Genomic DNA, 22,866 nt, shown 5'->3' with positions numbered 1-22,866 from the left:
CTCCTCGTCTGTCAGCAGCGCGTCTGTGCAGGCGAACGTGGGGAGAAGTGGTAGATCTGCTCACACAGATGCATCGCCTCTGATATTAGCCTTGTCATCTCGCTTTCCTGTGTCTACACAATCCTTTGGCCATGGCCTAGCACCAGCTGTAATTGTTATTTAAGATTAAAAGCCCCCGTGCTCTCGGCAGAGAATGGCATCACCCATGTTGCTGGTCCTACCTCACTTGGAGCGGTGGCCCAGGGCAAGGAGACCCCAAAAAGGGCAGCTTGCAGGAACCAGGCTGGTCTCTCATCTCCTCCTAGCCACGGTCCCTTGGGTTGAACCTCCAGAATGGATGTTTTCAGCCCACATGTTGCTGTAACAGCTTGTCCCCCGAGTTCTCCATACCCCGTCCAGCCTTTGTAATGTTCTGGCTGTTTGCACATGGAAGATATCTTAAGTTTCTTCCTGCACAATGAAACGCATTTTCCAAGCCATGCAGTTTCTAAAAAACAATATTGGGATGGACCAACTCAGGTCCATCTCAGGTTTATCTCAGACTTGTATAAAATTCAAGCAATTAGATTTGCAGGGCAAACACTTTAACGTTCTTCTTCCCATGCCTTTCCCTACTTTGATGGGCAGCTAAGGGAAGTGAGTTTAATTTGTTATTCCAGCAGTACTGACCACTCGCCTTGGGTCCTAATTTAGGACAATATTTAATCACAAGCTTAAAAAGCCTTGAAAGGAGTAATTTTTATAGATGATAATCTGAGTCATTTGTCCTACTCAAGGCCTTGAGAGTTAACAACAGGAACATCTGCAAGACAGTTATTGTGGCAATCAATCCCAAACACAAATAACGCAATAATTTCTATCAGACCCCCACCATTAAATTGTACTGTGCTATTTTTATTGATCTCAGTGCTTATTATGTGTGTTACACTCATTTATAATAATCTAGCTGACCTTTTCATTTACTTACTGGTGTTCATCAGATTTAGCTCTGATTGGAACTGGAAAGCCAGTGGAGCAGGCTAGACCTACCCTTTTAGTTGTTGCAGTTCACAGGATGAAACAGACCTGAATTGGGAACTCCCATGCAGCCACATCAGGGTGATGAATTCGTGTCCTTCTGAGGAATCTATGCACACAATTGCTTTGTCTCTGAAGGTTCCAGAGTCCCAGCAGGAATTTAACGATTCACCCTAGAACCCTTTTGTCCCCTGTTAAGTCACGGAGAGGAGACTCCCTGGGCCCCTGCCTCACCTTCACCTTAACGTAACTGTTACATTAAGAACCAAAACTGTGGCGACCCTGTTCCTGCTCTGGGATCTTTTGCAAGCCCAGAGCTTCCATCGTGCCTCTCCACCAGACACCAGCCAGAGCCTTGCTGCAGCACTGCGGTCGAAGGGTGCAGAACTGGAAACCCAGAAACTCAGCCCTGCTTGGAGCGGACGTGAGCACAAGCAGAGCAGTTGGCTCCGGACAGACGCCTGGAAAGGGAAGAGGCAGGGAGATATTGCGATTTTTGGGTGTAGGTACAGTTGCTCCTCCAGCCCGAGGGCATCTGCATCCTTAGTCATGCAGCAGAGGGGACTTGAGCAGGGAGTGTGGTTCCTGTATTTCCCTGTGGTAAATCTCCTGTCAGGTTTTCCTCGCCAGACAATGTTGGAGTGAGACAGGCGTGGGGTGAAAGTCCTCCAAGAAGCAGCATGTGAGGTGGTGCCAGAGGTTTCGCAGGTGACACTGTTGTTATTTCTGAGCTGAGAGCGGAGGTGGTGTGGGGAAGGGTGTTGCGTTGTGCTGCCTTGGGTGAGCTGAGAAAACAAGGTCATTAGGGATGGCTTGGTGCTAGAGCAGGGCTCAGTGTGGTGCAGCAGGAGGCAGGTCTTAAAGCTAAGCTGCACGCGCCGCTCCTCAGCCTCGCCTGCACTTTCTTCTCACAAATGAAGAAGCCTCATGCAAACCATCATTTCTCAGCAGAATCAGATCAGGCACTCACTCAGGAGGATTTGATGCTTTGGTGTTTAGAGGTCTCTGGCCAGAAAGAGAGAGTTAAACAAATACATCCCTCAGCAGAAAGGTCTTTCTGCAGCCAGACCTCCCTGGTTTCCATCTCCCCATCAGGCAAGTGCTGTGCTCCCGCTCCCTTGGAGTTTGGGAGGGGTGGGCTGATCCCCACTGCTGTTAGCAGAGAGGGCTGTGCTTCAGTCCCCATGGAAACAATTTGGAGAGTTTTTGAGCTTGTGTAGCATCGCTGTGCTGTGTTTTGCCTTCCTTTTTGCTTCCATCAGGAGGGCTGCAAAGCTCTAACACATTCATGTTTGAGAAGCACTTTGTGGTCCTCAAAGAAGGTGCTATGGAGGAGCAAAGCGTTATTACCTCAGGTTTGCCCCGGCGTCACTGCTGTGAGCATTCACTGTGCTTGGTGTGGAAGCCAGAATAAGGGAGTGAGGTCTTCTCATAAGGGTGGCCTCCTGGAGACCTCTTCACCCAGCACATCCATACTGCAGAAAGTCACCTCGATACCAGTCTGAGCAAAACTTCTGCAGCCACAGTTAGACAGGGAATTTGTTCTGGGAAGCTCAATAGCTTGATTTACAGTGGGGAAATGGAGGGAAGCCCTAAGAAATGGTCCCCACACAGTTCGTCCTCCGATGCACACCCAGAGCCAGCAGCCAGCAGGACAGAGAGGGTGGGAGCTCACAGCACTTGGGAACTGTGGGTCCGCTGCTGCCTTGGATGTGAGGATCACCCCCAAAAGCTCTCTAAGAAGACGCTATTTACTACTACTAAAACACTCACTCACTTCAGGGGTGTAGATCCCCTTCAGGCAGTTGCAATGAGAAGGCCAGGTTCCGCTCCTGACTCCAGCGGTGTGAATGCAGAGCTCTCCTCCGGTGTAGCTGGGAGCAGATTGCACCCCAGTGCTGCTGTGGCAGAGCAATGCCGCATACTTGTCTGTAATTCAGGAATGTAACGCGCTACAGCCTAAGGGATTTTACATTTCTTTTCCCTACCAAGCAGTCTCAGCGCCTCTCAGATATCTGCTGCTCTCCAAGCTCCACCTTAACTCCTGCTAAACCCGTTTGCACTTGGGTATCACTGCACAGCTCTGCATACTTCTGCGACTCTGGATTTGGCTCCAGTTTCCCCATCCCTCAACTCTGTCTGCTCCCACATGGGACACCCCTTAGGCTGGGTCCCTATAAAACCTTCTCCAGCGTCCAGATTTGGTGGTGTTCCCCAACTCTGGAAGAGGAGCCCACAGCTGGTGACTGGTTTTTCAGAGGAGCCTGCCAATGGGTATTTTATCCAGGCTGTCCCTTTCCTTCCCTCCTTCAATTCTGTGGGTTTTTTCAGGTGGTGTTTTTTTTAAACTGTTTTTCTTTTTTTCTTAATGAATTGTGTTTTTTTCAGGAAGTAACAAGTAATTGGTTTAGCATAGGATGGGAACGGTTGGACTTGATGATCTTAAAGGTCTTTTCCAACCTTTTAATTCTGTGATTCTGTGTGATTCTGTGATAAGCACAAGGTAAAGCTGCACTGCCTGCCTTGTTATAGGTACAGGGAGCTGGGACCACAATGCTTCATCTCTGGTCCAGCACCAATTACAAGAGCCAGTCTGAAACTTATTTTTAACATTTAAAACAAACCTTTTCGCTCCTGCTCTTTCTCCAGTAGGTGGGATCAGCTGGAAACCAACCATACACAAAATGAAGGGATTGATTTCCATCTCAGTCAGGTCCTCACCTGCAAGGCTCCCCCAAGTCCAGGCAAAGGGGAGGCGATGGGGCACAAGCAGGGTGAGGGGCACCAGGAAGGGCCAGTTCCATCACAGAAGCCTTAGGTCAGCTCCAGCCAGCCTTGAGTACATCCTCACTTCACAGAATCATAGAATGTGTAAGGTTGGAAGGTACCTTTAAAGGCCATCTAGTCTAACCCCCTGCAGTGAGCAGGGACATCTCCACTAGATCAGGTCACTCAGAGCCCCATCAAGCCTGACCTTGAGTATTTCCAGGGATGGGGCCTCCACTACGTCTCTCAGAAATCTGTTCCAGTGATCCACCACCCTCATGTTAAAGAGCTTTTTCCTAATATCCAAGCTAAATCTTCCCTTTTGGAGTTTAAAACCATTACCCCTTGTTCTACTGCTAAATGTCCTACTGCTTCATCCTCCTTTTCCCTGGAGATACCCCATCCCCTCCCAGCTTCCCTCCTTGCTCACATGGGGCTGTACTCTGCCCATCCTGTCTCAGGTTCCCCTTCCCCCTTCTGTGCATCCTCTCGCTGCCGTTGCTGTGATTCATTAAATGCTTCAGAGATACCAGTGAATGGAAAAAACCTAACCAAACATCGGGCTGTGCTGCTCTGTACATTTTCTATAGTGACTCACAAGTCTGACCAGATAACTCCCCTCTCACTTAGTCACTCTCTCCCTCCCAGATAGGCTGGTCTGACTCCTCACTTCACTCCTGGCTTATTATTACTCGGAGGTTTTTTTGCCGTTCGCTTTCCAGCCCCTGCTCTACGGCTGAGCTTTGGGATGCAAAGTTCTCCCTCGCTGACCTGTCGCACACAATGAAGAGCAAAGGAAAACACTGACTGCAGCAACTTTGCCTATGGAGGAACCATAAAGCAGAACTGCACCCTCACCCCCCCCTCCCCTTTCCTACGCTCGGGCTATGCACAAATTACTTTGTCATTATGGCGAAACAAATAAGGCTTCATTATCATTGCCATCCTGATGGGAGTAAACAAGTTTATTTACACTTGAGCACTGCTGAAGAATAAAGTCATAGAGAGAAGTTCATGGTAGGTGGCCTGTCTTTGTCATTAGGGACAGCTTTTACAAAATCACTGCCCGCTCGGCCAGACAGGCTGCTATTCAGGCAGGCCCGGGTTAATGAAAGTACGGTGTGTGCTTGTTAAAAGGAGGACTACAACACTTGTAATCATGGGTGGTCACATTTTTATTTAATGATACGTATCTTTCCTTCCTCCAGCGTTTGCTCTTAACCCTTCGCCTTCCACTCCACAATCCTTATGCAATGACTAATCATGACTTGCCAAGGAATATCTGATACCGGGGCCACCACGAGCTAAACCCACTTAAGAAGTGATTTTTATTTTTAAATAACCTTTTCACTAACAGCCCTGAGACTCTGATGAAGCACAAAGGCCTCAAAGCCTAAAAAGGGCCCCACGTGTGTAATCACTGGAGCTAAAATAATAATAAAAGGACAACTGCAAACAAACTTGTGGGAAGAAAGGGCTGCAAAACAGAACTGCTTCCTTTCTTTCAAGGCCTTCCCGTGGCCCCAGTGATAAATCTGTTGGGACAAGAATACTTCAAAGCCAGAGGTCGAACTCTGCTCTCTCGTGCGATTCTTGCAACTCATGTCAACGGAGTTACACCCGGGCGGGAGGCTCAGACCCACGCTTCTGCTCTCACAGATGCAATGAAAGCCAGAGCCTGCCATGACAGGGAAAAGTATCTCTTTATCTGAGACACAACCTTGCCTGGGTACAATCACGCTATGCTAAAAAGCATCCCAGCATCTCCCAACTTTCCTGTTACTTCTCATGACTAACCAGCCTGAAGCGCTCACACCTGGATCACAGGGAGGTTCGAGCTCAGATTTATTTGTTTTCTTGCATCTATTTGGTGCATTAAAGAGAAGAACCTGCATGCTCAGAGGCAGAGCTCACCATCTGCACCTGCCCATTGCAGGCTGTCACTTCTATCTGTGGTCACGCACAGGAAGTTTGCCCATCTGCCGGCACCCCTCTCCCCACACTCGTTTTTGAACACCATGATCACTTTGACAGGGAAACGGAGATGTGAAGACAATAAATTTCTCCAAGTGTCAGAAAACTCACAGCTGCGTGAATTATTGCTTGTCACCAAGGTACCTTATTCATAAACATGTTCCAGTGGTACTTCGGAATGTAAAAACCCAAATTACAAGTGGTTTTGGGAATGGGGTAGATTCCCTCCTCCGTTAGACTTTGCATCTGGTGGCCACCCCATCGGTTTAGGACAAGGAGAGCAAAACGCTTAAGGCAAAGCTTTAAGTGATGTTTCTCAGGCACAAGCCCCCATCTCTTTGGTTTTCTCACTGGGTCAGGGAAGATCTTGCTGTGGCTCCTGCCCTGCTATCACCTCCAGCTCCCCTCACCCAGGAGGGACACAGCTGTCTGTCCCCACATGCCCACCCGAGGCCTGGGGCAGCACTCGAGCAGAAAGGGTTGCTGCTGGTATGGAGAGAGAAGGAGCAACACTAGCATGTCACTGCCTGCCCTGTGCTCCCAGCACTCTCTGGCCCTATTTTCACCTCTGATTCAAGGTATATTCATTATTCTGGAGGAAACAGCCCTTTGGCTCTGTGAATTATGATAAGAGGGTGAGTGATGGACTTTCAAACTCTGGGCAGCCTGAGCCTCCACATATTTCAGGTTCAGCAAGGAAACCTCAGGTGGCTAAAGGTGTTCTTCAGTTCTGTTGTACTGAAGTTGTTGTCCCACGCATCTGTGGGAATTAACTCCAGCAAATCTCCCATAGCTCCTGGGGGAAGGCTGAGCAGGAGCAAAGCCAGGAGGCTGCCAGGGAGCTGGGCAATAGCTATGGGACAAGCTCCTCATGAGAAAAGTGACCAACAGCCCCCTTCCTTCTCTTTTGCCATGCCAAGCAACAGATGGAAATGGCTTTTGTGTTTAATTCAAAGCTAAATACATTCTGAAAAGCACAGGCACATTAGTGGCAATTAGCATCACGGAGGGGTTTGGTTGGGTGATGAGAGAGCACCTTTGGCCCTGGAGCTGCTGGACAAGGAGGTGCAGAAACATGCCCTGGGTGCCTGAACCAGCTGCTCTCCTCACTCCTCAGCCTTGATTTGCATGTAGGACCCGGGGTGTGAAGGCATGCAGGTTAGGCAGGGGAAAGTTTGCATAAATAAGGAGAGCTGGGAAGCACAGGGTGGGAGGGTGAACAAAACCATTGCTGGGGCTGCAGGTAAACAAACGGGGCAAAGTCGCCTCTGAAGGAGAGGATACAGGTGTATTTATTAAATGAATATGCTAAGATAATAGACAATGATGAAACAGTGTGCATAACTAATGCTCCTTACTGGAAAATCATTAACCTCTCCGAGTGCATTGCACATATTAGTCAGCAACCTGTGGAGCCCTCCTGCTCTCCCCCATGGGAGGCAAACCCAAGGCACAGAGAGCAAAGGAGCCCAGTTCCAGGCAATGTCCCTGGCTTTAGGAGCCCAATACAAGCCTGTCTGCACCAAAGAGAATGCTTTGAAAACAAGGAGATGACAAGGAGGGGTCCTTACCTCAAGGTGATGGAAGCTGTGCCTCTGCGTACCCGGCAGGGATTAATTCAGGTGAAGAAAATTCAAAGTGAATACGTGAACCTCTCATCTTATTGACTGCTCTGTGCTTGGAGGCAGAAACAAACCCAAGTAGGCAACTAGGAGTGTCTTAGGTCTCCCCCGGGCCCAGCAGTTACTAAAGGCATCCCTGGGTGTTTTCCTTCACCTTGGCCTCTTTCTTTTCTGTCCTTTTCCCTATCTATTACAGAAAGCGAAGGGGAGGCCCTGGCCAGGCGAGGGTTAATGAGTGAAAACTTGCACCTTGCTTATAGCTAAGCAAAGAACTTCTGAGTCCTCACGTTGTCACGAAGGTGTTGCTGAGCTTACGCTGCATGAAATATCCCAGAACTCCTGCAAACTGTGGGATTTAAATTCACAGGCTATAATTACAGAGTCTCCGGCACCCTCCCACACTGTGCAATGCCTCCACAAGCGAGAGTAGCAGAAACACCTGTCCCGGGCTCCTGTGGGCTTGTAGGCCCTTGCCCGCAGTCAGGCAGGGCTGGTTCCTTGGCAGGCCGCCGGGGCCCGTGCGGGCTGACCGCTCCCAGCAAAGCCTCCTGCCCGACAAGGGCTGCGGGGTGGGAGACTGAATTCTCCCCGGTGCACTTAGGAAATCAACCCCGGAGCAGAGTCAGAGCACTCACGCTTACAAACAGGTGCTTGCTGCCAGGTTAATGCGATGCCATCTTACAGCCAGCATGGTGGGAGGCTCGAATGCAAAGCTGGAGTAGGGGGGGCTTGGGACAGCACAAGCACAGATGCAGCTTTCCTAGAATTGCTTCTGGCTGACTGAGTGTAGGCAACATCACAGCTGTGAGCTCCCAGCAAGGGTCCTGAGGCTCTCTGGGACTCCCCCAGGTCAATATCAGCTCAGCATACTTAACACTGTCCTGTTCCTCAGGGTGGGGGGCAGCTGTCTCCTCCGTTGCTGCTGTGTAAATCAGCTGCAAGCAATAGGGGCAGTTTCATTGGGTGGAGGGGGTGGGGGGTTGGAGGTGTGGGGGGTGGAGGCAGTGGTTAAGCCACTATAAAATGCCCAACTACCAGGAGTGAAGTCCCAGGGTGCTTTGAGCTTGTTAGGCCAATACTGCCTAGAGGCAAGCCCACTTCTGTGCACAGGAGTATCACCTGGACCCCTGGCAGGGATTTGGGTGAAGGGCAAGGTCCCAGAGGATGTGGAGGTTGAGCAGAGACTCTGTCTGAGCTTCACTGGGGCCAGGCTGTCTCTGGTTTGTAGCATGCCTCCACCACCGCTGGGAGCAGGTTCCCTTGGTGGCGTGCGGCAGGGTCTCCTCAGGCGTGTTGTTGTGAAGCCAGTTGCAAGCTGATGTCATGAGAGGCTCTGCCTGGACCGGCATGGGCAGGTTTCTGCACAGAGGTGGTTCTCTCTGCCTCCAAGGCACTTTTTGGAGAGTCCTTCCACAGCATCCTCCCTGCCCCCACACCTGAGCAGAGGCGAGGAGATCTTCTTTCTTCCTCCTGCTCTTCCAGTTATGGCAGTGCTAATGCCAGAGCCAGCAGAGCCGGCTGGCAGGAAAGAAACTCCCTAGGACCTTGCTGGGCAGCACCCACATTGCCTAGGGGTAGGGAGAGCCCAGAGCCCACACCCTGGGCCACCTTGGGAACGCAGCTACAGAGCTTACCCAACAAATCACCATGCCAAGTGGTGTAAATGTGGAGGCTGGACCTGCCAAGGGTGCCCACCACCAGCAGCTAACATGCAGCAGCACCAGGAAGCGGTGTGGGGACAGTGAAACCCACATCATCTGTGGTAAGTGCTGAGAAAGCCCCTCAGTTCCTTCTGTCTCTATCCTTATGTGCTTAATCTTTTTTTTTTTTAAATCTTGTGCTGATGTTTATGTCCCCATGGTGATATGGGAGAGTATTTCTCATCACAGTGAGTTTGAGAGTTGATACCGGGTCCTCTGGTTTGTGGTAGAAGGTGTGTTTAGCTCAGCCAGGCAGCTATGCCTGTTTCTGAATGTGCATGTTTGCCTTTTCCCCCTACAGCCCCTTTTCCCTTGCTGCAGCTCATCCTACCAGACGCCCCTACAGTTATCCTGCTTACTCCTCAACCTTCAGCCCAAACTGCTCCTGGCTGCAGCCATCTCTTGGCTGCTTTGGGCACAAGTCCTGGAGCTGCAGGAAGGACCTGGGACAATGCCCCATCATTGCTCTGCACAAACATCCTCTGCATTCCAGAGGAACAGAGGTAGTTCTGACCCTCCATGGTCTCTTCTCTGGGCAAGACACATGCTGGCCAACTACAACCCCCGAGCAGCTCCTGCTTGCTCCGTGAGGAGCTTTCCCCATCTTGTCTGTACGACGCCATTCTGCCCAGATTTGGGCTGACATCAAACACCCCAAACATGACTCTCATTTACTGCTGCCTATTATCATTGAGGCTGTGACTTTATCAGCCCTTAACGGTTGGTCCACTGCAGTTTCACTCAGAGGTGACTAACGCTGAGTCAGATAAAGCTCACCTGATACTGCTCTCAATAGCTGATGTACACCTAGTGGACAGTCGTATGACATGTCATGTGGGCAAATTAATAGACAACCCCAACACCCACTCCACAGTAATTTCAGCATGTGTCCTATAATCCCACTTCAAGGACATCTCTTATGTCAACTTCACGAAGTCAGCTACTGTGCTCACCTGCGAACACAGAACCAGAGCTTTTTGGGGTAGAGGGATTTCCCTTCTTGCTGTCGTGACTGTGGGGCAGCAGCTCCAACCATGGCAAAATGCTCCTGCTGAAGATAAGAGGTGTGTTTAGCTCTTAAGAGGGTTTCCACTCCCCAACTACTAGATTAGCACAAATTGTTCCTTAGTCACTTCTCATGCTTTAACTCTTCTTTGTGTCAGCTGAATTGAAACTGAGTTTTGGGGCTTAAAGCAAAAGGTATTCTCTGCGGGGTGTGCAGAAAGCAGACTCCCCTGAGAGGAAGCATCTCTCACCTTGTTGCTGCTCTTGGGCTCTCCATGGCACTGCAGGGGCCAGATTTGTGCCAGAAGATTTGGCAACTCAGTGACAGACCCAGCCCAAGAGCCTGGTTCTCGCAGCATTAAGTGCTCTGCGTTCCTGGGCTGGGACCCCAGCAGCATGTGGGACACTCCACCTACCAATGGGGTGCTTGGGGAGGGGGATGGCACGGTTAGGACCAGCACTTCTACAGGTCACCCATCCTTCAGCTTCACAGCTCCTGTGCCGTGTTGGGGCAGCACAGACTCTTGGTGACTACAAGTGCTCCGGGATGTTTTTCCAGCCGGAGCCTGTGCGCTGCATGGGGTGGGGGCTGTAGGGCTGCTGCAAGAGGGTGGTCCCAAGCCTCACTGCACTGCACAGGGTCTTACCTGAGTACCCTGTTTCTTAGCTGTGCTCTTCTGTGGAAATAGCATCCCATCCAGTGTGTGCTGGAGCAATGGGCAGCATCCCTCCCACACCTCTTAAAAGTGGCTTGTTTCGCCTGCATTCCCACTGGGATCAGCACACTATAGCTCCTCAAATGATCTGTTTCAATGATTATTTTGACCTTGCCCAAACAAGAAAAGAAACAAAGGGATATGAAAAAGGCAGAGATAGAGAGTGTTTTGGTTTTCAGAGACCGAAAATCATCTGACTGAGGAACCAAAGCATTTACAGCAGGATTCAAGCCCCTTTGTTTTGCTCTGCATTTCTTGCGGGACTGAGACAGCCTTTCTCAGGCTGCTCCAAATCGCCGTTACATCAACCAACGGCTTTCCCGGAGATGAGCACGACGCGGCGTCCGGGCAGCCGAGGGCCACCCACCGAGCCTCTGCCTGCGTCACGCTCGCTCTGGAGGGCTGAGTCCAGCCGTGGGTGTCCCAGCTGAGGTCCTTCAGGGGCAGCTCTGAGATCCACAGAGCAAGGCAAAGCACTGCCGGGGTCCCCAGCTCAGCCCTTGCATCTTCCCCTCCCTGCTCCCAAGATCACCTCATGTTTCTGTTTGCTCTCTGGGACCTCCCTCTGTTATCACACGAACCCCTTGTAATCCTTCCGTGTACACTCCATTTGCTCCTTTGCATCGTTCCCCCAGCGGATATCTATTTGAAGGGTTTCATTAAATTATCACACCAACATCAGTTGGTACACAACTACAAATTAATTGAGTTGGTTTGCATTTTGGCTGACCTAATATTCATTATATTCCAGTCAGGTGGATGTGTGTTCTATCTGATGGCTTGTTTCATGATAAGATACGTGGTCCAAAGTACCATACTTGGAAATGGAGGTAATATTTACAGACACTCCATGGAAATACTGCAATTACCTGATTAATTATGGCCCTTATATTTGGTTCTGCCGATTACACTCTTATCCATCCTTCCCCCTGCCCTCTTTCCCCATTGCCATATTTGTGTATAGTAGATGGGAATAGTTTCTAGATCTATATAAGCAAAGCAAACCTGGCTGGTTTTAAAGCCTAAACACTATGTGGTCACTCAGAGCATCCCCCCCCTCCCAGTGCTGTGCTTGCCTGCAGTGGTTTGTTATGGCTGGGATGCATGGAGCATTACCCGTGCTGCATTTTAATAACAATCTCAGTCCCGGAGATTGGAAATTGGAGTCTAAACATAGCCCTGAAGAAGGATGAAAAAGGAAGTCAAGAGGGACTTTGAAATAGTGTTAAACATGCAGGAGTGCTGTAGCTGCGGTTCTCCTTAACCGCAGAAAATAAGCAAGCAGCAGACCGTGCTCTGGGGATTGACAGACCGACAGCTCCACCAGGGCACGCTACATTTTTACAGCACTTTTCATCCTGGGGTCAAAAAAAGCACTTTAAAAAAGCCTCTGTGGAACTGAGCAAGATGCAGCCCTGGAAGCCTGCAGCCCCTGAAGCCCACCGCCCCTAGGGCAAGATGCAGCCCTGGCTGTAGCAGCCCAGCGCACAGTGCCAGCCCGCTCTGCTGCCCGCTTTAAAATAGGGGGGTTAAAATTTAAGTTGAATTAGAGGGAAGGATCCAGGCATGAACATTTGGCTTCCTTCTTGTCTGACACCATGTTTGGCCTTCCTGATGTCAGCAAAGTAATTCCTGATTTACATCAGTTCGGGAGGGTCTGCAGATGGTTTTTCTGGCATCCCAATGATGGCTGGGCTGTGGCCCTGGCACAGGGTGGAGGACAGCATTGCCACACTGGTCTTGGCACAGCAGGGCAGAGGTGACCCTCCTGGCAGCAAGAGCCTGATGCCCAGGGAGGAAACCAAAGCAGGGTGGTAGGACAGAGGTCTGCTCTGAGCGGGTGGAATCTGGGTGGCATTTGTGCTGTCACCACTCCAGCAGAACCATGTGTGCCTCATGAGTCCTCACTGCTCCAGTTTGGCAGCGCTCCCCACCCGCTTCTCCCCCGTGTGAGGTACCATGCGGGGGCAAGGTGCAGGGGAGCTGTGCCCCCGGTTTGGCCACATCTCAAAGGCTGTGGAGGGTAGAGCTGTGGCACCTCCGCCCGCTTAATGAGCAGGATGTGTACAGTGGGAAGAGAAGTTGGAGGACTGGAAACTGGTCCCAGCTTGGTGGCAATGGTGCAAGAGTGGGATTTGCTTAGGACACTTCAACATGAAAAAGGAAGCAATGGTACAGAGCCTGCACTGTCCCCATCACCCAGCTCATGCATTTTGCCTTCCCTGTGTAGGATTGCTCCATCCTCCCTCCACCATTCCACCCTTCCCTTGCCCAGCTGGGGTCTGTGCATCTTCAGCCTCAGCTGTTTCTCACCTGCTTGCGGGTACAACTATTTCTTGCTACCTCTTCCCACAATCTCTGCCAAGTGCCTGTGCCTCCTGCCCCCTGCCAGGAGGTTTCCTAGGGGCTTCCTTTTGTGCTTAAGCACCTTGCAGTCAGAGAACCTACAGCAATGCGGTCCCATTATCTGCATGCCAAATCCATCAGTGAGCAGATCTCCAAGGTGAAATAAAAACATGCATTACAAATGAAATGCCCTATTGCTCTCCTTTGCCTCATGCCATCACCGGAGATCTTTGTGGTTAGTGTGCAAGACAGCTCTTCCCTACTAATTAACATTTAAAAGTCTTCCTCTCTCACCCTGCCACCATGACACAGGGGCTGTTATAGCCCAGGTTGGTCCTTGAAATAATTAATCGCTTGAGAAACATCAGAGGGCTCATTGTAACCCCACAGACCTGTCCTGAAACTAAATCTATCCTCCTGTGGCTGATGCAGTAGTCTCTGCGAAAACTGGCTGAGGACTCTATCTAGGTTTAATTCTGAGAAAACGTCTGTCCAACGCAAAAGCATCTGCCTGATTTTATAAACTGGATTTGGGTTTTCATATCAGTAAGTAGCCTGAGCTAAAAAACCCGCTGTGTTGCATGTTTCACCTGTGAAAGATGACCTATTACACCTATGGGCCACTTTCTTGTTGAAATCCCACCCTGTCTTTGCACAGATCCTAAGCTGCTGGAGATATTCTCTGTGACTTTGCACATTTGGGGTGCGTAGTACAAAGTCCTCATTTCTCACAGCTTTTCTCTTGTCCTGCAGAACTCATAAAATATAATCCATCTACATCCATAGCTTCCCATGTTGTAGATCGGTTGGTGGCCCTGCCTGTGGCAGGGGGTTGAAAAACTATGATCCTTGGGGTCCCTTCCAACCCAGACCATTCTGTGAGTTGGGACAGAGTAACTTGGGGGACTTGCAGAGTCCCTGTCTGCACGGGCAGCTGCAGCTGTCACCTCATGGCGTGCGTTGCAAAAGTGGCCTTGTGTCCCCCTGGGCATCGACATCAGGGGGCCTTCCCCCGGTCCCCATCCTGGCATCATACCCCAAAATCAGGGAAATCCCATTTGCTCCAACTCACCCTCCTTATTCCTCAGGATCTCAAACCGCAATGACTTCGTTCGTGGACCCTGCAGCAGCAATGAACTCTGGAGGTCTCGACAGATTTGGTCCTGCCTCTTTTTCTTGAAGTGATATTTCTGCTGCCAGGTGGAAAAACACTTGGTTTTCAGCATAACCCAACTATTACCCACCAAGGGCTCCTGGTTGTGCCCAGGCTTTCTGCAAACATTTCTTAGGCTTTACTTAACAGTCACCAGTAGATTTTGTACTCAGCCCTGTGGTCCATTTAGGGGAAAAAGTGAAAGAGTGCATCTACTCAGCAATGGCTCAACCTTGGAAGGTGCAGGAAGAGTATTAAATCAATGCCTGTTAACCTCTCTGGTCTGAAGCAGCAGTTCCCAAACTCATTTTGCCCAGGGACTATTGATGTGACAGCAGGAGTGCTCTGGGGCTCGCTACAACCATGCATCTCAGTTGATTTGCCAGAGGACATGACGTGGGGCTTTGCAGGCAGGACCACGTACCGCTCTGACAGACTGTCTGAGCCCCAGCATGTGCCAGAGGCAGGGGACTGTCACCTCAGAAACAGGGCTGGGAAGCAAGCCTCTTGCTCTAGGCTTTGATTTTTTTTTTTGGTCTGGTTGTTGGTTTTTCAGCTCTGACCTACAGCAAGCTTCCCCCCTGAAGACTGTTGGAAATAGTCTCATAAATAGAGTGTGACCCTCTGGGAACGTCCATCCATCTCTGCTCGGGTGCAGCAAGTCCCACAGCCACTTTTATGGGATGTGTTGCTTGGACCAACAGCCCTCCCTGGGAAGTGGGATGAATTACCCACAGCAAAGCATCGCACAAGCCTGCCTAGAGCTGGTCCTAATGTCTCAGTGCAACACCAAACTGTGCTTTGGAAACGGTCAGGCTTTTTTTGTTATTCCTCACACACCTGACAGCAGCAGGCTGCCACCCTGCAAGCACCTACCAATCCCATGTGAAACCCCGCTGGGATTATCACAACCCTCTTGCATCCCTCTCCCTTTGCTTCTTCCCTCTGTCTTTCACATGCCAGTTTGTGTTTGCAGATCGTGGGCCCAGCTCTGGGGAACCCTGCCCTGTTTGGTACCTGCAGACAGGGACAATGGCAAGGATGAAGCTGCCCAGGCCCAAGGATGGAGGGCAGCGTGTGCTCGTTCTGCTGAGGGGATGTCCCCCGGTAAGGACCAGGAAGCCAGTGGGTGGGTCACTACAGGGCTGCTCTAAAACCTCTTCTCTGCTTCCCTGTTGCCAGGTGTGTGGTGATACAGGAGTGGGAAGCGTGGTGTCCTGAGCCAAGACCTGGTTCCAAAACCCCCACAAGCAGCAAACACCAGGTCGCTTTGCAACACAAAGTCTGAGGAGACACCAGGGATGAGCATCAGCACTGTCTGCTCTGTTAGACTGAGGAGCAGATGTGTGACCCAAGAGCTCCCTTAGCAGGAGGGTGTCTTTGGTGGATTATAATTTCCAAACTGCTAATGTGTGTGTGTGTGTGGGGGGGGGGTTAACACAGCCCATGTCCTCAAGCTATAAAACGTGGTGAGTTTGGCTCAGAGGAGCCCACGGCTGTTTCTGAATGGTTCTTGCTTCTCCAGGGTGTCTTTGTCAACATGTAACACCAGTGAGCTTTCCTCCCCAGCTTCACTAGCTGGCCCTCGTGTTTGTTAGTCGGCAGTCATGGCTTGTCTCTAGACCCTGAACATTTAATCTAATGAAATTAACACTTAGATGTTCTTTAGTGTGTTCTTAATTCAAGCCACTCTACATACTCTCTGTCAGCCCAAAATTTGGATGTGTAGTGTAGCATTTACTCTCTGCATACTATGTCCCTTTGTACTGAAGTATTTCTTCCACCTCAAATCCCTTTCTTATTTTACCTGCTGTACACAGCCCTCGGGGGACACCCACCGATAAGAAAGAATCTGGGTTATAATCCAAGCCACTTTGTCCCCTGTTCCTCTATCCAGCTTGCCTGTCTATTCATTCCTTGAGTGCCCACCACTTCCATGTCTACATGTGCTGTACAAGAGGAAAAATCCAGAATATCCCACCTGAGCTGCCTCTGGCTGCCCTTGAGCACACCGGAGAGTCAGGTTTAATCCAAGCTGGCCGCATCTGTAAAGGTCCTGTTCATGATCGAAGATGCAAAGGGCCAGGTCTTGATCATTACTTGCATTTCTGGGAATGTAAACCTTGGAGGAAGAGTCACAGTTTTGGGAGCTGATGATGACAGGACGGTAAATTACATAATCTCCCGTAAACGGGCCCGTTTGTAGCCCAATTACTCGTCCCAGCAGCCCCATGCAGTTGATTGCTGGATTATATAAAGGGCTTTTCATTAGTCAGAGAGCCACAAAGGGAGCTCTTTCCAAGTCCTCCTTAGGATTACTTAACCATCACTCTGGACAAGACCAGCAGAGCATTATTTGGATGTCCCAGAACAATATCCACCATCCTTTCCCCAAACACATCCACTCCACTCCAGCACCTCCACACAGAGGGGAACGGGGAGATGGGTGATGTGTTTCCTGCATGAAACACGGCTGCCCACACACAGTGTCCTGGGATGGAGAGAGGTCTACTGTGCCTCTGGCCCGGCAAGATGTCTCCAGGTTGGAGCACCCAGCTACCAGCACCCTGAGATGCTCCTGTGGGCTGAGTGAGGTCAGTGGAAACCCACCCTGCACCCCAAAAAAGTGAGCTGGTAGAGCACCTGTAGTGTCACAGCTAGATGAGGGAAGCTGCAGCACACAGCAGATATCCTTCTCTTTCGCCCATGAGCCAGGGATGGACGGGCTTTTCCAATTCCCCCTGACCTGGTATGTATAATAAAGACGCAGAGCACTTGTGACAGCAGCACTGTAATCGCAGTGTTGCCACCACACCAGCGAAATGTGGTCAAGGAAGCAGGTCCTAATCATGTCTTTATCACTGCCTGGTGACGTGACCTTAGAGAAGTTACCTAATATAGCTCCTTCACGTTTCCCTTCTCCACAGCAGAGATAATAACAGTTCATGGGTGTCGCAGAACTTCATTCATTCACATTTGTTTCTGGTATCTCAGCTTATCAAAGAGCAGTCAGAAGGAAGAGCGGCAAAGAACAAGCTCCTATTCACTCGTCAGTTAGCAGCAGTAACCTATTTTAGATTTAAAAAAGGAAAAAAAAAAAAAAAAGATCCTGAGAGTGGTTGTTTCTTGGGTTTTACTGCTGCTCCTTTTAAAACCTCCCCCCTCAGCCTCCTCCCCACCATCGCCTGGATGAAATGTTGACCATTTCACAGAGCACCAAATTGGTGTCTTCCCTCCCCTGGCAGGAATGACAATGCAAACAAAAATAGATAATGCATTTAAAAAATCTACAGTGGATCGTCATGGCAATAAATAATTGTAGCATGTTGCCATAGTAACTCTAGCTGTAATAAAGAGAGGCCTATCTGCAGCTTAGCTAAATTTAGTTGTTCCAAACTATTAAAAATATTTTCAAATACTCTGCTAACTCTTTTTTAACATTTTCTAGGGTTGGAAAAAAGAGTTAATCTTCATTCATGCTTTTGTGTTGTCTCCATGTTCCCAGTACGCTTTGTCACTGCAATAATCAATGCCACCCAGTTAAAGAGTTGTTAAGATGGGGAAATTGCTGAGGAATTTTCTGCTCCCCACCTGGGGTGTAAAATCTGCCCACAGCAGATTCCCATTCTGCCAGGACTGGAGGGAACCTGCCCCGGAGCCCAGGATACAGCCCCCACCACTGATGGGCACTGGGGAGGTGAGATGGGCTGGCTGGGGGAAAGGGCTTTGTGTATGGGGAGGGGGGTGGTTTTTGAAGAGGAGGGATTTTGGGGGGCTGAACCCAGCGTGAGGGTACTGTGCAAGACAAATGGGCTATCTCCAGCCCAAACCAGGCTGCATTCAACTTTCCCAGTTACCTGTCTGCTTTAAACAAAACCACATCTAATGAGATTTAAACGCAGCTTAAGTGTCAAAAATCCCTGCCTGCCTCCTTCAGCTTGCTGCTTGTTTAAATGGGCAGCTACATCCCCCCTGGAAACCTTCTCTCTGCCAAATGGGCTTTATTTTTCTGGAAGGAAGCCTCCAGCCTTGCAATTCCTGATTTTTTTTTTCAGGTTTTGACATAAGATGGTCTCTTTTAGCTCCATCCCCCTGCAAGGGGGAAGGACAGCACACCGTGGGGGATATTAATTTTATTAAATTCCCTGGCAGTGCTGAAAAATCCCAAGTTACCCCTCAGCTCGTGCCCTTAGCTAAGCACCAACCCGTTGCTTCTGATCCTCCTGAGTGGAAAGGAGCTTTGCTGTTTGTCTCTGGAGACAGAGCTTCCAGATTGCGAGCTCTTGAGAAGCACTTACTGGCTATCTGGGTTTGAAACCTTGGCTTCACGGTTCTGAGCTTCTCTAGCTCAACGACAACAAAACTTCCAGCACTGGAGATTTTCATGGGAACATTTGATAAACAGCTCTGAGGTTTTCTGGAAGGCAGTTGTCAGGAACATGCATCCCCAGAGTGATGGCTTGAGGGATGGTGCCTCCTCCCCACCTGGAGTTTTTTGCAGGGTTGGGATGCTGGACTTACCTGAGATTTCCTCACTCCTGTGAGGGAAAGGTGGTTTCCATTTGCACTGATTAGGTTTTTCCTGTAAAGCATAAGTTTAAGCCTTGTGCCTGAGCCATCTGTGGAGTAACAAGTGAGTCTGTGTCATGGCCTGGGCTCCATCCTACAGGTGAGTTGGCAGAGCAGATATCATCATCATGGTGGGACCTGCTGGCAAGCCCAGGACATCATTCTGTTCACCCCAGGAAGAGCAGAATCAGCCCCTGCTGACTTGCCTAAATTTTCTAAGGCAGACAGGCAAAAGACACACTTTTAATGAACCCAAGTAGCAAAATAATTTTACTAAGTGTTTCTTCATAGCTAATTATTTCACTATCAACCTGGGACACCATCTTAATGGCACAATGAATTATAGTTGCTGGAGGATGGGGTAACATGTTAATAGCCCTCTTCCTTGAGCAAAGCTGTTTCTAAATGGCACCTTTTTGGGTTTTTTTTTTTCTTTACTATAATGTTCTATGTCTGAAAAGAAATGAAAGCAAGTAATTTTATTGTGTTCTTACTGAAAAGAGACTGCAGCCTGTGGCTCACCACCAGCATGGCATAAAAACAGAAGGTAGAGCTCTGCTGGCACAAATACCTGAACTCCACGTAACCATGTGACTTAGGGAAGTAGAAACTATTCCTTCTTGCTCCAATGCAAAACTAGAGAAAAGCATTTGGAGTGCTCTTTAACACACCACTGCCTGTAATTATGGAAGTTTTACTCTCTGCATGCCCTAAAAATCTATGGAAGTCAAGGAGAGGGCAGGAAGCGCAACCACAAGCTCAACGTAGGGAGAAGAGCCAGGTGATTACAGTGCTGAACGCAGCCTCCAAGGTCTGCTCAGCCTTTCTCTTGGACTTTTAGTAGGACCTTGGGGAAAATCACCTGCAAATGTTCTGCTGCTGCTGTTTCCAAACTGCAAAACAAGACTAATGCATTTACCTCTTGTCCTTTGATCTGACTGGGAAGCTCTTCGCAGCAAGGGACCGCCTGTTGCCGGTGCGTTTGCTCATCACCCAGCACATCACAGCTCAAGCTTCAGCTGAGCCTTGAACACACCGACAAGGTACGTTTTGTGATAAATCTTTAGTCCTGCTCTTTTTGCTCTAGACAGCAGCACTGCTCTCCCTGTTAGGTTCCTGCTTGCCTACAGCTCTGAATAGCCAGGTTTTGGTGTCATCAGTGGGGGTATGTTCTGAGCGCTTGCTCAAAGGTTCCCAATGGCAAATAGCAAAATCTACTGCTGCACTAGCCAGGGATGGGTTTGGAGCCTCCACTCCTCAGCAAATGTTGCCCATTCCCATGTATGTGCAGCCCTGGGTGGGCTCCCTGGCAGCTGAGGCTGCATCCCTCCCAACATGAGCTTAGTTATCTCTTTCCTCTGTTCTCCTTTCCACACTGCCCAATTGTGTTCATGTGTGCCAGCCACATCCCAGAGAGTGATGTCCCACCCTTCCTGTGGCACTGGCAGGAGCTACCCAGGAGCTGGACCACAAACTCCTAAGCAACTGCAAGGGAGAAGGAAGAGATGAGGTGCTTTTTCCTTGGGGCAATTTCAAGTTTTTATGGAGAAACCAGAATGTGGCACAAGGATGTAAAGGCTCTGCCCTGGACAGTGCAGGAAAACTGGTTGTTGGGAGAATCGTTGGGGATCATACAGTGAAAACCTCCAGCAGTGTGGGGCAAGACAGGGGCTTGTGGCTGCCTCTCACTCAGCCTCTGCACAGCAGCATTCCTGACGTGCTGATTTACATTTAAAACTGCAAAGAAGAGAGCATAATCCTGTCTCATTCATGGTCTGTTGTGTACTGGTATTTTGGATACCGGGTCTAAATTAGGTTTTAAAAATAGACCAGTGGTCTCTCTCCTTTCTTTTTTCTTTTTTTTTTCTTTTTCTTATTATAAACAGAAATTATTATCTCATGGAAACATTTAACCTCAAATGGAACCTCATCTTATTTTTTGCTGTGTTTATTATAGCCTGTGAAATATGAATGAGCATCACTGATATAACTATATGATTACTGAGCTGTGATGGGCCAGCTGGAAAAAACTCAGCTGTTTGGATAAAGAAGCAAAAGTTCTGCTAACATGCTGATCTTTATTTGAATGATCCCAACCTCTGAAGCAGATAATATTGGCTCAGAAAGCTCTGGGAATTGTCCTTTCTCATTGAATTTTATTGTTTCTGACCTTGGTTGTGGCTACGATCAGGAGGAAACACAGGATCCAAGGAGGGAAATGAGTATCCAATTGAAAAGTTACTAATTTACTTGGGGAAAAAAAAAGTGAGTTAAAAAACATTAGGTTTTAACTTTTATTTGTATTTTTGCAGATTATTTAAAATATCTGTAACACAAAGTGTTAGTATTCATGTGTCCCATTTTGATGCAAGCCTAAATAATTATATTACATATAATAAATATGTTTACGTATAAGAAATATATTACATAGAATACATATATAAAAACATGTATAATAAAACTATGATGGAAAAATTTTAACTGATTCTACAGAAAGGTATAATTTTGTTTTAATTTAATTCAAGCCAGCAGTTTGCCATCACAAATTAGAAATCAAGACAATAGTTCAAGCAAATATTAGGAATCCTGCACACAGTTCTCAAAAAAACCATTGTGATTTATTTAGGTTGGGGAATTCAAGGATTATCTTTTTGGCTCTGAGTCTGTGCAGCTTCTGGGACACCAGCATCACGTTTCATCACTGGGTTTGTATGGACATTATTCTAATAATCCTAATGATGGCTGTTAATGCCCTGTGGGGACCGTACCCAGGGGTCAGAAGGGAAGTTTTTAAGGGTCCTCACTTAGGTGTACAACTCAATTTATGCTAATAAAGCTATCCTGACTCAGTCTGCCACATCTTCCTTTGTTTCCTGAGGTGGAACGGGCCATAGGATTTGAAGAGGATTTGCCACGGGATGGGGCAGACGCCCGCTGCCCTGAGAGCCACGACAGCGTTTAACAACTGGTATGTTGGTTATTCCTTGTAACACGTGTTCAAAATTACTCAGATTTTTTTCACTGTGGCCCTGGTTACTGGTTACCCATGTGATGGATAGAGGGACAGAATTTATTCTCTTTAAAAACTGCCCATGGGCACTGAATTGACCGGCATCTGGTCTCTTTAAAAGCAAGTAACCTGGATACTGTTATTTGTGAATGAAAACTGGGGTGCACAATCAGAATGACAAGTCCAGGGAAATATTTCACATGTACTGAAATCTGAACACGCTCCCAAAACAGAGCTTTATGCTGTGTTAACCCCATCCTCCTCCCTCCCACCTCCAACAGCCCTGGCAGCGTCAGGATAAACATTAACAACGTGCCCCCCCCCTGCAGCTGCAGAGGATGGAAATGCACCAGGAGCTGGGAGGCTGGTTGGAAATTTGGAGGCTGAGCACAGGGGGAAGCTCTGGGCTTTACAAATAACAGGGGATGAAAGATTTCCAGAGAAACTCAGTTTTCCAAGTTGGATTCCTCTTTAGAAGACAGTGATATTTCTCAAGCGCCCACCCTTTCATTTCCCAGATTTCACACAGATGCAACTCCACTGGGTGCAGCAGAGTTACACCTGGTTTACTCCTGTAGTACCGAAGAGGAAATCAGATCTTTCCCAAAGCAGAGTCTAATGACCATTTTCAGATAAATTTCAAAAACATACTTTGCCCCAGTATGGGATCATTTTCCACAAAGATTCTGCAGAAATCTATCAGAAAAATTAGTACATTTATTTCCACTTACAGGCTGTTCCCTTAAAAATTCTGAAATGGGAAAAAAACACCCCAACATTCTTTTTCTAGCAGAAACAAAGAAACCACCAAAATATTTTGTTACTCTGAAGAAAAAGAATCATCTGTACAGTCCTTTGGACTTTTGATTGGCATAGCATTTGTGAAGTGCTCTAACTGTCACAAGTGATGGAGGTCTAGATAAGTTTCACATTAAATCTGTCCTTAAAAAGAATTCAATTAAAAAAAGAAAATATTAAAATTGTTGCT

This window comes from Gallinula chloropus (genome assembly GCF_964237585.1).
Source record: "Gallinula chloropus genome assembly, chromosome: 9".
NCBI classification, from domain to species: domain Eukaryota; kingdom Metazoa; phylum Chordata; class Aves; order Gruiformes; family Rallidae; genus Gallinula; species Gallinula chloropus.
This window is presented reverse-complemented; position numbering follows the sequence as displayed.